This window comes from Polyodon spathula, chromosome 33, assembly GCF_017654505.1.
Source record: "Polyodon spathula isolate WHYD16114869_AA chromosome 33, ASM1765450v1, whole genome shotgun sequence".
In the NCBI taxonomy this organism is placed as follows: Eukaryota; Metazoa; Chordata; class Actinopteri; order Acipenseriformes; family Polyodontidae; genus Polyodon; species Polyodon spathula.
In genome coordinates, this window is record NC_054566.1 from 2,084,986 (window position 1) to 2,102,093 (window position 17,108).

The following is a 17,108-nucleotide window of genomic DNA, read 5'->3' on the forward strand; positions in this document are numbered from 1 at the left end:
AACGGGGAAATGTGCAGGACTGTGTAGTTCGGAATATGGTTTATATGGAATATGGAATAGTGGTTATACTGGGGAATAGTGTTTGAATCCCAGTGGTTGTACTGGGGAATGGTGTTTGAATCCCAGTGGTTATACTGGTGAATAGTGTTTGAATCCCAGTGGTTATACTGGGGAATGGTGTTTGAATCCCAGTGGTTATACTGGGAATGGTGTTTGAATCCCAGTGGTTATACTGGTGAATAGTGTTTGAATCCCAGTGGTTATACTGGGGAATGGTGTTTGAATCCCAGTGGTTATACTGGTGGATAGTGTTTGAATCCCAGTGGTTATACTGGGGAATGGTGTTTGAATCCCAGTGGTTATACTAGGGAATGGTGTTTGAATCCCAGTGGTTATACTGGGGAATAGTGTTTGAATCCCAGTCATCCTTGATCCACCACCCAAGGAAAAGACCGAACTCCTTTGTGATTCATTGGAGGGAAACATCAAATACTGTACTGGTACATTCAGGGGTCTTATCAGTTGATCTAAACGGTGATGGATCTTAATTGTATTTTAAATCAGGTAAAATGCAGGTCAAGGATTTTCATTTTCTGTTCATTCAGACCAAGATGTATATGTGATGGTTGAGTGATTTTGTATTTTCTCGCAGGTAGGAGATCAAATGAAGCTGCTGCATAACTGCTGGAGCGAGCTGCTAGTGCTGGACCACATCTTCAGACAAGTGCAGCACGGCAAGGAAGGCAGTATTCTCCTGGTGACGGGCCAAGAGGTAAGAAGAGCAGCCTCGTCATTTAGGACCACTATTACTCTTTAAAACAATATTTTTATTAGAAAATAAAAACAGTTGACATAAGCAGGTATCACAACATTTTGACATGCTTGGTTTTGGTGGGACTCCCCCTGGTGAGTCCGGTCATGAGGTTTGGGAGAAGGTAAACTTAAAGGTACAACCTGCTAAGAGCTATCATGTGACCTGGCTTGAACACCACCACCTTTTTATCTATTCATTATTCCCTGGTTTCTGGTTAGAATGGCTAGTAATAGTTTTCTAATATACAATATTATTATTATTATTATTCATATATAATATCCAATTGCATTGACAGTGTTTGGGAACAAAGCCATTACCAGATCCTGAGTATTTACAGCCTGTAATAAAATGGTAGGTCTGTGTTAATTATAAAATGTAATCCTTGGGTAAGTAAGTTAAGCCAGCTTCAGGTAACTAATTTCATGGATTCAGAGTCTTGTACTGGAAAATAAGTTAAAATGGGCACATCTAAGCTGAGTTAAACAAGTTAAGGGAAACTGCTTTGTATTCTGTTATTATATAAAGTCACAGACAAAAGTATTGGCACCCTATGCTTATTATAGCATTTTCAAGGTAATTGATTAAAGACAAGCATTTAATAAACTTTAACTACTTTTTAATAAAACAAAAAGCAAAATACACAATTTCTACAACTTTTACCTTCGTTTTCTTCAAGAATTCCAGAGTTGACTTTGGGTCATTGTTGTATTGCAGTTGTACTCAACTCTGGCCCCCGAGATGCAATCCAGTCCAGGTTTTTACTCCAAGCAGGTTCTAATGTAGTTAATTGAAGCTGCTAAGAGGCAATTAACTAATTTAGGACCTGGCTGTAATAAAGACCAGGACTGGAATGGGTCTTGAGGACCAGAGTACCACTGTCGTATTGGAAGATAAACTGTCGGCCAGTCAGCCTACGAGCAGATGGTATCATTGTACTGTGTAGAATATTTTGATACATTGCTGCATTCTTTTGTACCCAGTCCCTGAACTGCTAAAACATTTCATATCATGATCAGACAACCTCCATGTTTAATTATCTGTGCAAGGTTTTCTTCATCGAAGGCTTTCCCTTTTTTTTTCTCCATTAAAAAGTGCAGAAGCATACATGCAGATACACTCACCCTGTGCAGGGCATATGAGGGGCAGCCTGAGGTACCCCAGCAGCAGCCAACCCAGACCAATGTGTACGCTCAAAAAGGGACAGACTAAAACAAAGAATATTATACAGGGATACAATAAATCAATAACACAAGCAAACTTTCAAGTGCAACACAGAGGAATTCAAAATAAATCTAAAAGAATCCCAAATATCTATAAAATAATCACCCAAAGTAAAATAGGCAGGGAACAGAATTAGTCTGTACCAACTGCCCCTAAACAACCCCAGAGGAGCCCACACACTCCCAACCAAGTTTAAAAGTGAACCCCCTTTCCTAAACATCCACACACTCATTAAAAGAATACAAGAAATGTAATGACTGGTAACGATCGCAATTAATTCAATAAGACCAGTACAAAGCACTGTATAACTTTTCAATAAATTCAAATACACCAGTCTTGTAATAAAAGTTCCTATAAATAAGGCCAAATAAAACAGGGAGGAAAGGAGTAGAATCTAAAACAGGCAAGGGGAAGGAACCCCTTTCTCTTGCCCAGGTGAGTCAGATTCAGAAAAGTCACTGACCGTTTTAATGTACCGATAGTTCCTATAGCCTGGCTCTGCACTCAGTGACCAGCAACCTCTCGTCAGCGCTGAAGAAGTCCAGTAACTCTGCACTGTTCACAACCATCTCGGTCTCACTGTCACTCAGATAGAAAGCACAGCTGGCTGTCACTGTGGTGTTCTACAATCCTGCACCAACTCATAGCACCTGCACGCAAATCAGCTTGTTCCTCTCTGGTCCTCTCGTTCCTCTCCGGTCCTCTTGTTCCTCTTCGGTTTTCTCATTCCTGTCCGGTCCTCTCGTTCCTCTCTGGTCCTCTTGTTCCTCTCCAGTCCTCTCGTTCCTCTCGTTCCTCTCCGGTCCTCTCGTTCCTCTCCGGTCCTCTCCCGTCTTGTTCCTCTCCAGTCCTCTCATTCCTCTCGTTCCTCTCCGGTCCTCTTTGTTCCTCTCCGGTCCTCTCGTTCCTCTCCAGTCCTCTCGTCCTCTCATTCCTCTCGTTCCTGTCCGGTCCTCTCGTTCCTCTCCGGTCCTCTCGTTCCTCTCGTCCTCTCCGGTCCACTCGCTCCTCTCGTCCTCTCCGGTCCTTTCGTTCCTCTCCGGTCCTCTTGGTTCCTCTCCGGTCCTCTCCCGTCTTGTTCCTCTCCAGTCCTCTCGTTCCTCTCGTTCCTCTCCAGTCCTCTCATTGCTCTCTGTTCCTCTCGTTCCTCTCTGGTCCTCTCGTTCCTCTCGTTCCTCTCTGGTCCTCTCGTTCCTCTCATTCCTCTCCGGTCCTCTTGGTTCCTCCCTGGTCCTCTTTGTTCCTCTCCGGTCCTCTCATTCCTCTCCGGTCCTCTCAGTTCTCTCCGTTCTTCTCGTTCCTCTTGTTCTTCATTTCACTCCACTACAGCTGCTTTAAGTAGCTGCCTCAGTGGCAATTACCTCGTTCCATATGCATATTAATTAGCTCAGTTTAGAAGAGAGGGAAACATCTAACAATCAGTACATTTATTAGTCTTTTCAGGTGCCTTTGTACAGTTCTTTGATGCAGTATTGTGTGCTGCTTGGCTGATTCTCCTACCTGCTGTACATGTAATGTTCTTTGAACTCTTCTTTCTAGCGTTTCAGTTTAATTTGTTATGTGGTATCTATTGATTATTGCTCAGATTGTGGATTTCTTCGATACTGTTCTGTAGATGTTTCCTTAGTTATAGTTTTCTACAAGTGCTTTTCTCAGCAGTTAATCTAACTCCTTCGCCTTGATCACGATCTGCTGTATTTTGTGAAAATGCTGGAAATAATTACTATTGACCTTGTAATGCAGCTTAGTTACTATGTAATGGTTTTCAATCAATGAATATATGAGTTATATTACATTTCTACACACTTTTAATGTAAAGGTGACAGTACTGTTTGAAATAGCTTAAGTGTGTTTTTTTTTATAAAGATTGTTGCACTACCAGGAAAAGTGTATTTTGGTCTGTTATATTAATTAGTGGCTAGTGTTCACTAAATGTTTGTATTTATCATGTTTTCTTGAATTATACTGTAGAGTGCCAATACTTTTTGTCTGCAAATGTATATACTATTAGGACACATGAAAGAAATGCTGTTATTTTATTTTTAAAGGTTTTTTTAAGGATAAATTTTTTTTGGCAAAATGTCTCCTTTTTGTGACCAGAGAGTGACCCTTGCAGATGCTTGCTTTTCGTTTGCAAAATCATTATTTAGTGCAAACCTTTTATTTTTAAAAGGCACATCTGTGCCTCGCATTAAACAAAATAATCTTCCTGCTTCTTCCAAGTGCATACAGTTCTATCCTAATTGTTATCAGTGACTGATCTGTTCACACCTGTGCAGACACACCATCGTGGCACATTCAACCTCTTCTCAGTAGGACTGATTAAGAGATATTAAGACCTTATCACCTAGAATGGAGCCAACACCATCCCTACTTTATAAGGAACCTTACAAACCACATCAACCAATAAAGACATTGATATAGGCATCTTGTTGAAAAACGCTTTTTGTATTCTCTGAAAAGTTCACCAATATATTTGTGTCCATTTAGTATATTGTCAATTAAATATATACTGTACTGCATGTACAGAGACTCTCGAGTTTGAAAGAGTGCCTGTTTTTTTTTTTTTCTGGAACTATACAAAGCTCTGGCAAAACCTAAGTGGGGTTGATACTTAGTGGTGCAGCCCATTAACTCATGCAAGGTAGCAACGCGCTTTCACAGTGTGGACAAGAGCAGCAATCCTGGTCTGGGGGATTGCAGCCCATTCCTGGCACAGAACCTGTATTAGGGATGTACTGTCACAGAATTGATCGAGGAGAGCCCACACCTGCTCAATGGGGTTCATATCCATTGATCTGTGAAGCAAACCCCCTTCCTGGGACTCCCTAATACAGGTTCTGTGCCAGGAATGGGCTCTATACTGCAGACCAGGATTTCTGATCTCGTCCACACGATGTGTAAACATGTTGCTGCCGTATATATTAACCCCACTCATTAGAAATGTTTGCTACAGTAATTTAGCAGTTTACTCCTGGTTATACTATGCATTTCCCATAGTTTTCCTTGTTTTTTTTTTTTTTTTCTACCATACATCTCTAGGCTTTACAATGCTAACCTATGTTTTACTATGTGTTCACTTTGCTATGGTTTTACTATAGAGAAGATGCAGGTTAATATTAATGCCCTTGAAATTTGGCTCACTGAACTTTTTTTTTTCAGTATTTAAAAGATTTGGCATTGGTAACAAATTATGCAGCAGAATGACTGCATGCTGCAAGACCCTGTCATACTAAAATTACATGCTGAGCCATGTTTTATCCTGCAACCCAATCAGTTGGTAAACATACATGCACCCAATACACAGCCACAGATATAATTAGGGTTTCTGATTAAGCACTGAAACACTGAAAAATAGCAGCCCGATATAAGTGACATTTATGCATTTTATTTGATACACAAAAATCCTTATTTTGGCAACAGCGATTGATTGATTCTAATAAAAAATGTTTTAGCTTCCGCATGATAATGCTATGAACAGTTCTTCCTGCAATAAGTGTTTTGTGATGTGTTGGTTTTTTCTAGATTGAGCTGGCTGTGGTGGCAGCCCAGGCTGGAGTGACTCTCAGTAACCTTGTGCTGAGAGCGCAGGAGTTAGTCACTACGTTACAGACCCTCCAGGCTGACAGAAGGGAGATTGCCTGCTTCAAATTTCTCATCCTTTTCAATCCTGGTGAGTGTAGTTGAATTCAACACAACTTACTGTTTACACTTCTTACTGACTATTCATGCCTGTTAACTTAAAACTTGAAGGACATAAAGCTAATACATGTATTGAGTAGATCTTACCTTAAGGAGCAACTTTGTACAGGTGTGAATGTATATCATTTTCTGTCTTAGTGACTTAGACCCCTGTGGATGCAATAACAGTGCATAAACACCTTTTAATCTCAAAGTACAGCTGGTACACAGAGTGCAACCATTAAGCAGTCCCCCCGCAACACCTTGCTCTGTGTATGTAAGGAACACATCAGTAAGAAATACCACATAACATTAAAAGCTGATGTTATTTCTGAAACCGATGATGAAGAAAATATTAATTTGGATAATCTCTATTTTAAAGAAGATATTAAAATACAAAGTGCATTAATCAGTGGACCAACTCATGTTGATCTCTTTTTTCCATTTCCTTTTTTTGTGGATTCTGTTTGTATAATAAAAAAGATTTAACAATACTATTTTCAGTGTAGGCTTGCTTGGTAACAATTCTCTTAAGGAGTGTAGCCATGGTGTGCAGGTGTATTTTCTTGCATCTTGTTAGTCCCTACCATAACTTGAAAGCACTAGCTGAAATGTTTGTCTACTTGACTTGGTTTTACCTTGCCTCTTTTTAGTACTAGCAGTACTATCACTGAGCCTCATTTTCTTCTGTTGAAGATTCTTTAACTAATGCTATTAGACGAGGATAGGTAAAAAAAAAAAAAAATCGGTTTGTGTACTGTACCACTCCTTTAAGTATGTAAGAAATACTAAAACCTACGTGGAAATGGGATTTAGACCAAACAAGGCAACTCGTGGTAAAGGAAATCCCTGAGGAACAAGAGTCAGCGCACAGGTGGAAAAAAAACATTTTCCTTCCAGAAACACGGATATACAGATACAGTTACATCATGTGTTTATTTTTTTTAATCAATTGTGTGTTTATAAGCTCTCCTGTACTTCTGCACACCTTCTACAGTATATGGGTGAGTCAATCTGCTCTTTACACCCACCGAAGGCAAGCCCTAGTCTAGCTAGTCTTCATTGGACTCTCCAAGTACCTGAGCAGTAAGGGTCTAAAGCATGATGAGGAAACAATCCTCTTCTCGTTTTCTTCCCTGTGGGTCCACAGCTAAAATGTATATATGCTATACATTAATATATTTGGGATCTTTTACAACTAGACATAACAACGAAATCTAAAATGAAAAAGTATTATCACAGAAACGTAAATGCATGCTATTTGCATTAAACAATATACACTATCAATTCATTCGTGCTGATAAATGAATCATCGTTTATTGTAAACTGATTTTTTCTACTGCAGATTCGTTCCCATGATTTTTAATAAGCTGAGTCATAAAAATAGCTGCGTGTTGTTGAGATAATATGTCAGACATAGAAACATAATTACAGATAGAGCTTTCAAAATACACCGCTGTTGGCATGAAGTCAGGAATCGGGCTGATTACTTATGCTCAAATGCACATCAGCAGCAGACATCAGAGCATCGCCCAATATATCAGCAGGCTTCTCACGATGGGCACCGCCACTGAGCCTGTGTCCCAACAAGCTCTGAATTCTCCAGCACATTGTCCTGCTGGATAGACATAATAAAGCATGATCCTGGGGGTAATAGTGTTGCATGAAGACACATGACAACACATTATCCTGCTGGACAGACATAATAAAGCATGATCCTGGGGGTAACAGTATTACATGACGTAGCTGCTGATGCAGAGCTATGTCTTTATGGATAATTTGGGTCTGGGTGAGCAAATCCATCACTTCGTACAGGACATGTTGTCTGCTCAACCTCTGCAGCTCAAATGAGCTTCAAAAGTATGCCCACAACCCCGCCCACGAGAAACAAAAAACCAATAAAATGAAAGTTCCTTTAGTCATAAAACCAAAAACCAGCAGATTTCGGAAGGACACATGGGAATCCCAATTTAAAATGAAGCAACTAAATTGACTCAGGGCTCTGCTTCGCTCTGCCACTAAAAATGCGAAGGCTAACTAAATTCAATATTGTCACTTGGGCCATGGCATATCTTGTGTGTGGAGAGGTGGAGAGAGTGAACGAGAGAGAAAGTGAGTAAATATGGACTGGAGAAGAGGGCTATAGTGGAAAATTATTGACCCGAAGGAAAACTATTATTACTGACAGGGGGCTATAATGCCCGAATCCGCAGGCTGGAAGTAACAATAGTCTTCCTGAGGGGCATTTAATTTTCCACTCTGGCTGAGTCTGCAGTACATATTTAATATATGAATACAGCATACATAAATAAATATTGACTTATATTGTTTAAATATAGTTGATACAGCATAAGTAAATTAATTATATACTGTCGCTAAAACATAGACGTTTTTTGTAAAATGAATTTTTTTTTTTTTTTTTTTTTTTTTTTTTTCCCCGTCAGTATCTTTTTACTTCTTACCTCTACCCAATTTGAAATGCCCAAATTGAACTTCTAACTTACAAGACAGACAGAAGATCAATGGGTGGAATTGCCTCTATTCACCTTCCCAATATTAGGAATATATTGAACCCTGGAGTCAAGGACCAATCTGGCTAGTCTCCTGACCAGTATAGATCCCTGAGGCTTGCTGTTTTGAACTTTCCTCCAATGATGTTCCTCTCAAAGACCAATCCAGTGCTTCTTGCAGGACTCCCAGCCAAAATCAAAGCTGCTGATCCTGTATCCTTTGGGTTTTCTCAGTCTGTCTTGCACACCATAGAGATGGTACATTACCTGTTCGCATCACTGTGTGGATAATGAAGACATTGTGGTCTATTCCACTGATTGGAATGGTGTAGGATCTGAACACTGCCATTGTTTGAATCATTACAAGAATCCTCTGATAAACCAACTTATCTAACAGCGGAAGAGGCTCTTTAGTGTATGTTCGTTTTTAAAAGTAAGTAAAATGATCTAATTTGATGTTAAAATGGTGGTGTTTTTTAGATCCACCACTGTTTAGATCAATTGAATAGACCCCTCATATCGTCATGTACGTCAATCCTCGCTCGTCAAGCTAGGTTTAATTACATTGCAAATTACAAAAGCTATGAAAATAATGTGAAAACAGTAATATTGAGATACATTACTTTTTTCTTTTTTAAGTAAAAAAAAACAAAAACAAAAACGAGACATGAAAATCTTGGTTGTGTTCAGATGTACACTTCCCACATAAATGACATTCCTTTATTATCTGTTTTAAAATTTCCAAATCCCAAACAAATCCATTTCAGAATTAGCTTTTCACATATTTAGGTCTTTTTGACCAGAACATCTGCTATTCTGTTTATTTCCAAGGGAAAACGGGAAATAGAAGTGTTGTGTGTCGAAGGGGTTGTGGGCTCAGCTGTACAGAAAGGCTGTTTCATTTGTGTACACAATACAAGGCATGATTACTTCCAGCACAATACAAGCATTGATTATTGACATTTTTCACATTGAGTACTTCAGTGCAAACCAATTCCTTTATTTATTTATATATGTTAAAAGAGTGCCATTTGTTGTCTAATAGAAGTCTTCATTGAGCAGGTAGAGTTTTAATTAAAATTAGTGCTCCTCTAAAAGCAATGTGTATGAAGACAACACATGTCAGCTTTGTTCTACACTAGGCACTAATAGAAGCTTAATGGATTGACCTATCATTCGATTTTCTGACTCGCATTCATACTACAACTATAGCTAAAAGGGAGAAAAATGAGCTTTTATAGTTCGCATTCCCTTAAGCGATTGCAATTTAGTGCCAGCCTCTCCCAAACAAAAGGTGCTTTAATAATAAGAGCACTTGGAGGCCTGGGAATAATCTGAGGCATGTGTGAAGAGGCGCGTCTTCTTTTTTATCTTTGCATCGGCTTCTGCGTCTCTTTCAATGAGTCACAGAGTTTCTTTATTCATTGGAGCAGGGAAAAGATTATTCAAAATATTCAATTAATCTGTGAATGTGCTTCTTCACAGGATCAGGTGAGTTCATCACCCAGGCTTAGCTATTATTTATCTATCCACCTATACAGTATATTATTCTACAATAACAATATTCCTGTATTCACTAAGCTTATACCAATTATTTATAGAGGCGGTGACCATATGTGACCATTCCTGATTAGATATACACAACCCCTTCACTTTATAGTGGATCATAGGGTCCAATATAAATCTGCTTATAATGAGGGCAGCGATATATTGAGACACACATGGAAAATATAAACAAATAATGCAACAGTAATATTCATTTAATGTAATGTATTGCTTTACAGATTTTGTGAAAAATTGACAAGTACTGTATGTTGCAGGGCAGATGGTAACATTCGTAATAAGGCTATTAATCACTTCAATCGCACTCCTCTGTCTTGACCCTCTCAACATTCCGTAGTTCATTCCCTGCGGCACTATTTTATTGTACAGTACTGGAGCGCATTCAACACAGTGAGTGGAGTCGGGGTTTGCAGAGAAAGCTATAGTCCACGAGCCAAACTCACAAAGCCCTTTGTTTTTGAGCTGCACCCCCAGTCAGACTAAGGTTTTTTGGTATCAATTTGTTCCTTAATATTATTATTATTTATTTATTAGCAGACACCCTTATCCAGGACGACTAAAAGTTGTTCCAAAATATCACATTACAGATAAGAGCAGTTATAAAATACAATAAAGTCAGTAGTAAATAGGAGCAAATTCAAATAGAAATTAAAAAACAGTAAATAATTACATTTGAGAGTGATTTTGACTAAGAGCACTTAAACTTACAGTAAAAATATTTGCTGATAAGAGTAAATTCTATTAAGAGCAAGTAGTAATAAATGGATAAGAACGGTTTCAAATAAGGCAGGACAGTACCAGGACCTGAACTAGGAGCTGTGTGGAGTAGTCTGTGAGGAAGGCGTGAATTCTGCATATGTTGCTGAGGAAGAAGTGCCAGGAGCGTAGCACAGTACAGATGTGCTGACAGTAGGAGAGGGAGGGGTTGAGGGTGACACAGAGGAGATGGCTGAGAGTACGGTGTTCATATTAAGACATCTTTGTACATCAGGCAAAAGGAATCGTTATGTGCTCCCTCTGTAACGCCCTCCTCCAAAACTCATGCTACCCTCCTCTAAATCTCCATCCTCCGATTTTCCCACCTCTGAAACTCCCTCCTCCCTCCCATGAGTGTCCCTTCTCTGAAACTCCTTCCTCTCTCCTATGAATGTCCCTCCTTTGAAACTCCCTCCTCCCTCCTCTGAATCTCCCTCCTCCCTCCTCTGAATCTCCCTCCTCTGAAACTCCCTCCTCCCTCCTCTGAATCTCCCTCCTCTGAAACTCCCTTCTCTGAATCTCCCTCCTCTGAATCTCTCTCCTCTCTCCTCTGAAACTCCCTCCTCCTTCCATCATGCTCCATATATCATTTTTGCTGGTCTGAAGAGATCAGCCAATAAATAACCATTTCCATATTTTATGAAGTGATGAATGTTGTTTTGTTTTTTTTTTACATGAAAATGTATGTTAACATTAATTGCTTAAAACCAATGCACAGCACAGGAACTTACTTAGAGACACTGCAGTAAACTTCAACAAAAGCTGGTCACAATAATCCAAACATTTTAGCACAGAATATTTTAATTGGTTCGTTTATGCATTACTTTAACATTAGTTATATCTCATACTTAAATGAATCTGAACTTGTGAGGTAACTTCCCTCGAACGGTTTTTATTCCCAATACAAAGCATTTTTTTTCATTTAAACATTTTCATTTTTTATTTTTGGAAAATAGAATTCATGGATGCATAACACAATTTATTTGATTAGATTTGGAATTGGGAAGATGTGGGAACAACTTTAACACCATACTGGACACAAATCAACTTACTTAATTATAATGGTTTACCAAATAAATTTTATATATATATATATATATATATATATATATATATATATATATATATATATATATATATATATATATATCAAATATATTTTAGCTCAAAGAGCCAGCTGCCCAATGTTTTGATATGTTGTACATTTCTTTCTCAAGGGAAGATGTCAAAATGTTCACCTTTTGTTGCCTTATAGCCTGGAATTAAAATGCATTAAAATAGTTTTTTTTTTTTCTTTTTCTAATTTATCTGCACATCCTACTCCACAACTTCCAAGTGAAAAGAATATTCTAGAAATTTGTAGAAAATGTATTAAAAATAAAAACTGAAATAGCTTGGTTGGGTAAGTGTCCACCCCTATTGTAATAGCAATCCTGCATTAGCTCAGGTGTAACCAATCGCCTTCAAAATCACACACCAAGTTAAGTGGCCTCTGCCTGTGTTAAAAAGTAGTGATTCACCATATTATGCACCAAGGTGCTTTCAAAAGAACACCGGGACAAAGTTGCTGAAAGGCACAGATCAGGGGAAGGGTATAAAAAAAAAAAAATCAAAGACCTTGAATATCCCTTGGAGCACGGTCAAGACGATTATTAAGAAGTGGAAGGTGTACAGCACCACCAAGACCCTGCCTAGATCAGGCCATCGCTCCACAGTGGATGACCGAGCAAGAAGGAGACTGATCAGAGAGGCTACCAAGAGGCTAATGGCAACTTTGCAAGAGCTACAGGCTTTTATAGCCAAGACTGGTCAAAGTGTGCATGTGACAACAATATCCCGAGCACTCCACAAATCTGGCCTGTATGGTAGGGTGGCAAGAAGGAAGCCTTCACTCAAAAAAGCCCACCTTGAATCCTGTTTGAAGTATGAAAAAACCACTCCGGAGATATGTTTGGTGCAAACCCAATACAGTGCATCACCCAAAGAACACCATCCCTACTGTGAAGCATGGTCGTGACATGTTATGGGGATGTTTCTCATCAGCAGGGACTGGGGCACTTGTCAGGATTGAAGGGAAAATTAATGGAGCAAAGTACAGAGAAGACCTTGAGGAAAACCTGCTGCCCTCTGCAAGACAGCTGAAACTGAGACCAAAGTTCACCTTTCAGCATAACAACGACCCAAAGCACAAAGCTACACAAGTGGCTAAGGAACAAAAAGGTAAATGTCCTTGACGTGGCCCAGTCAGAGCCCCGACCTAAATCCAATCGAAAATGTGTGGCATGACTTGAAGATTACTGTCCATCAACACTCCCCAAGGAACTTGACAGAGACTTGAACAGTTTTGTAAAGAAGAATGGTGAAATATTGCCAAATCTAGGTGTGCAAAGTTGGTAGAGACCTATCCCGACAGACTCACAGCTGTAATTGCTGCCAAAGGTGCTTCCACCAAGTATTAACTCAGGGGGGTGGAGACTTATACAGTTATGATCTTTCAGTTTTGTATTTTTAATATATAATTTTTGTCTCAATAAAAACTTTTTTTCCACTTAACAGTGTGGAGTATGGTGTGTAGGTAAGTGGAAAATTTTTTTTTGTCTGTCCCAATGCAGATTACTAAATTCATAGTCATTTAGATATTTAAATGTCAGTGTCTGCTTACTAAGTAGGAAAACGAACAACTGAATATCGTGAGGAGATTCATGCATTGCCATGGAGATAAAAACTAACAAGAGAAATTAATCCATGTGTTGTCGCGCACATTCTGAATTAAGCTGCACAATAGCTATTTGGTTGTCTGGTTATCTTTCCAACACACACACACCATTATATAAAATATAATTTCTACAAGTTTTACTACGTAGAATTGATATTTGTGTGTTTGTGGAACATCTAATAGTTACATTTCATTAACACTAGAACCGTCTTTAACAATACATGAGTTTTGGTTTTAATACCTTTTCTTGGTGGTTGTTCCCCTGGATGGAGGAATGTTAGTGATTAGCCTTTCGTCGTGGACCACCATCACAAAGCACTTTAAAAGATGCAGGAACAACAAGAAAATTCATAATACTTTAAATAATACATGAGTAGTACATTATATACAGTTTAAAAAAGCATAATATATTAAATACAATGCAAAGTAGCATAATACATGAAATAATACATTAAATACAGTGGAAAGTGCATAAGAAAGTTTACAAACGTGAGGAGGCCATTTCTTGCTTGTTTGGTTGTTAGTAGCTTATTGATCCTAGAATCTCATCAAGCAGCATCTTGAAGGATCCCAGGGTGTCAGCTTCAACAACATTACTGGGGAGTTGGTTCCAGATTCCAACGATTCTCTGTGTAAAAAAGTGCCTCCTATTTTCTGTTCTGAATGCCCCTTTATTTAATCTCCATTTGTGACCCCTGGTCCTTGTTTCTTTTTTCAGGTCGAAAAAGTCCCCTGGGTCGACATTGTAAATCCTATTTAAGATTTTGAATGCTTGAATCAGATCGCCGGGTAGTCTTCTTTGTTTAAGACTGACATGCCTTTTAAACCCAGAATAATTCTTGTCGCTCTTCTTTGCACTCTTTCTAGAGAAGCAGTATCCTTTTTGTAGGGAGGTGACCAGAACGGAACACAGTATTCTAGATGAGGTCTTACTAATGTATTGTAAAGTTTTAACATTACTTCCCTCGATTTAAATTCAACACTTTTCACTATATATCCGAGCAACTTATTGGCCTTTTTTTTTTTAGCTTCCCCACATTGTCTAGATGAAGACATTTCTGAGACAACATAAACCCTAGGTCTTTTTCATAGATTCCTTCAATTTCAGTACCTCCCATATGGTGTTTATACTGCTTGCAGTACCTTACACTTTTCTCTATTAAATGTCAATTGCCATGTGTCTGCCCAGTTCTGAATGCTGGCTAGATCATTTTGGATGACCTTTGCTGCTGCATCAGTGTTTGTCACTCCTCCTATTTTTATGTCATCTGCAAATTTAACAAGTTTGCTTACTATACCAGAATATAAATCATTAATGTAGATTAGGAACAGCAGAGGACCTAATACTGAGGACCTGTGGTACTACATTGGTTACCTGTGAACATCATACGTTGACCTGATGAAGAAACTGATTCTTCTCTGTTCCATTGTCCATAGATCTCGCCAGCTGATCTTGCGTTGTTCCACACTCTCCCATCTCAACCAGTCTCCCAGCTTGGCCTGGGAAACTGCCTTTACGCACCTCATCCTCTCGTCCTGCTTTTGCACCTCGTTGACTACCAGCTTCCTCCGATGAGCTGGGGCTGCTTGTGCTAGTTCCAAAGACAAGGGGCATTATAACTAAATGCCCTGGCTCCAACAGAGTTCAAATTAATTTTAGTCAGAACATTAGCATTTTCCGATCTCAAGGAACGACCAGGGACATATGGGGTCAGCAGAAGATAAGAAGGTTCAAAACCATGTAAGACCTTACAGGTAGTAAGAAGAACTTTAAAATAATAATAAATAATAAACTTAAAATAATAATAATAATAATAATAATAATAATAATAATATAATAATAATAATAATAATAATAATAATAATAAAACAAATGAATAAGATGGATGAAGTAATTGTATCAATTAAATATGCAATTAAAACCGAGATTAACTGAAATTACAAAATGTAATCGGGAGATTGATCGCGATACATTTTCTTAACTGCTTGACAGTCCTAGTTCATAATTTACACACCAGTCATAACTTACTGTACTACAAAACCAAAAGACATAAGTAAATCAAAAGTAAAAAAAAAAAAAGTGCCTACAGACAGTCAGTTCAGCTTTGGAAAGTAATCAGTTCCTTTCTTCTGCTTGTTCTTATTCACTTTATATTCACAGAAGCGCACCGTATGACTTGCCCGCTTTTAAATCACGAGCAGCATCCACTTGTTTAGCACCACTTTTCACTCGCTCAGGAGATTTCAGCTTTTCTTCTACAGACACTTTTTTTTTCATTTCAATGTTTTTGTTCTTCACACGTAGATGTACACAACCAGTAAACTTTCAATTTCTTCACTTGACGCTCCGGGCAGAAACATGTTCAAGACTAGTTGGATGGACAGTCATGCACAGTTAGTTTCTAGTGGTTCCATTGTAAAGACGTTGAAAAGGGGAGCCAACTCCAGGGCTGCATTATAACCGAATCACGGTATAGTGAGGCACTATGCATTGAGGGGTGGGTGTATTTCTCTATTTACACTATGGAAACTGTTTTTTTCATTGCATCTGATATTTGTATTTGAGCTTGTTCAGACTACGGGGGATTCAATAATGGGACACAAACATTAATTCTGAAAGACATTTTTTATAAAGTCCTATCAGTCAATGTTCCAATCCAGAATAACAGGTACTATTTACCCCCACATGAATGTAAATGCAGACACTCTGAAACACTATATTAATCTAGGTGGGGTTTTCACCCTTGTTAACATTACTACATAAACTATAAATACAGTGAAAAATCAGGTTTGTACATTCTTTAGTGGCATTATTAAGATCAGTATAAATCATTAAACCCCACCATGTTTTTCCCCCAGTTATTTGAACCTGATTCTCTGTCTCTCTTTTGCAGACGTGAAGCTATTGGAAAACCATCACTTGGTAGAGAGTGTCCAGGAGCAAGTCAACGCTGCCCTCCTGGAATACACCATGTACAACTACCCACAGTTCGGGGACAAGTTTGGGCAACTGTTGTTACAGTTCCCAGAGATCCGCTCCCTCAGCACTCAGGCTGAAGAGTACCTGTACTACAAGCACCTGAGCGGGGAGGTGCCCTGCAACAACCTGCTCATAGAGATGCTCCACGCCAAGCGGGCCTGAGACCCCGGAGCAGAGTGGAGCACTCGAGCCAGGAGAACTGTCGCTAATAAAGAAAGGAAACGTGGTGGAGGAAGGGCCTGCAAGACACGCTGCAACCCCTGTCAAACGCCATCTCAAGGCTTCATAGGTGAAATTTAATCAATAATTAGCTTCAAATTTTATTTAAGATTGTTTGCTATAGTTTATTTAATAAAGTGTTTCAAATGTTTATTCATATATATTACTGTAAAAATGGGAATATGCCAAAAGTAGTTATTTTATGTATTGTTTTAAACATGAAAGTTCCACAAGTTATACACATGGTAAAAAAACATGTAAATTGAAGCTACTGGTGATGAACTAATTGGTTCAACTAAATACCTGCCAATATGTACAGAGCTAAGCCCCGGGGATGGTTTCTATATTGCGAGATCGTAAATTCAAATAAGATAGGTGTACCCCCATGTCTGAAAATACATGAACCACACAACACAAGGAATGCATTTTGAATGGTCTTGGAAATCAGATTTTCATAATCATTAGTCATATGCAAGACAGAAAATATAGGCTTTAATGACCTAACACCCCATTTTCTATCTAATTTATGCTGTGTATGTGATTGTATATATTCCCATGTAATGTACACGTTTGCAACTGAACCATAAACACAGCATTGTGTTACTAATACAGAGTTATTCAAGAAGTCTCATTTAATATTTAACTAAA

At 38.6% G+C, this 17,108-nt stretch overlaps 1 pseudogene; it reads left to right on the forward strand.

The window, feature by feature from the left end:
* Window positions 1-16,482, forward strand: part of LOC121303577 — a 43,646-nt pseudogene extending 27,164 nt beyond the window's left edge.
* Window positions 16,483-17,108: the final 626 nt, after the last annotated feature.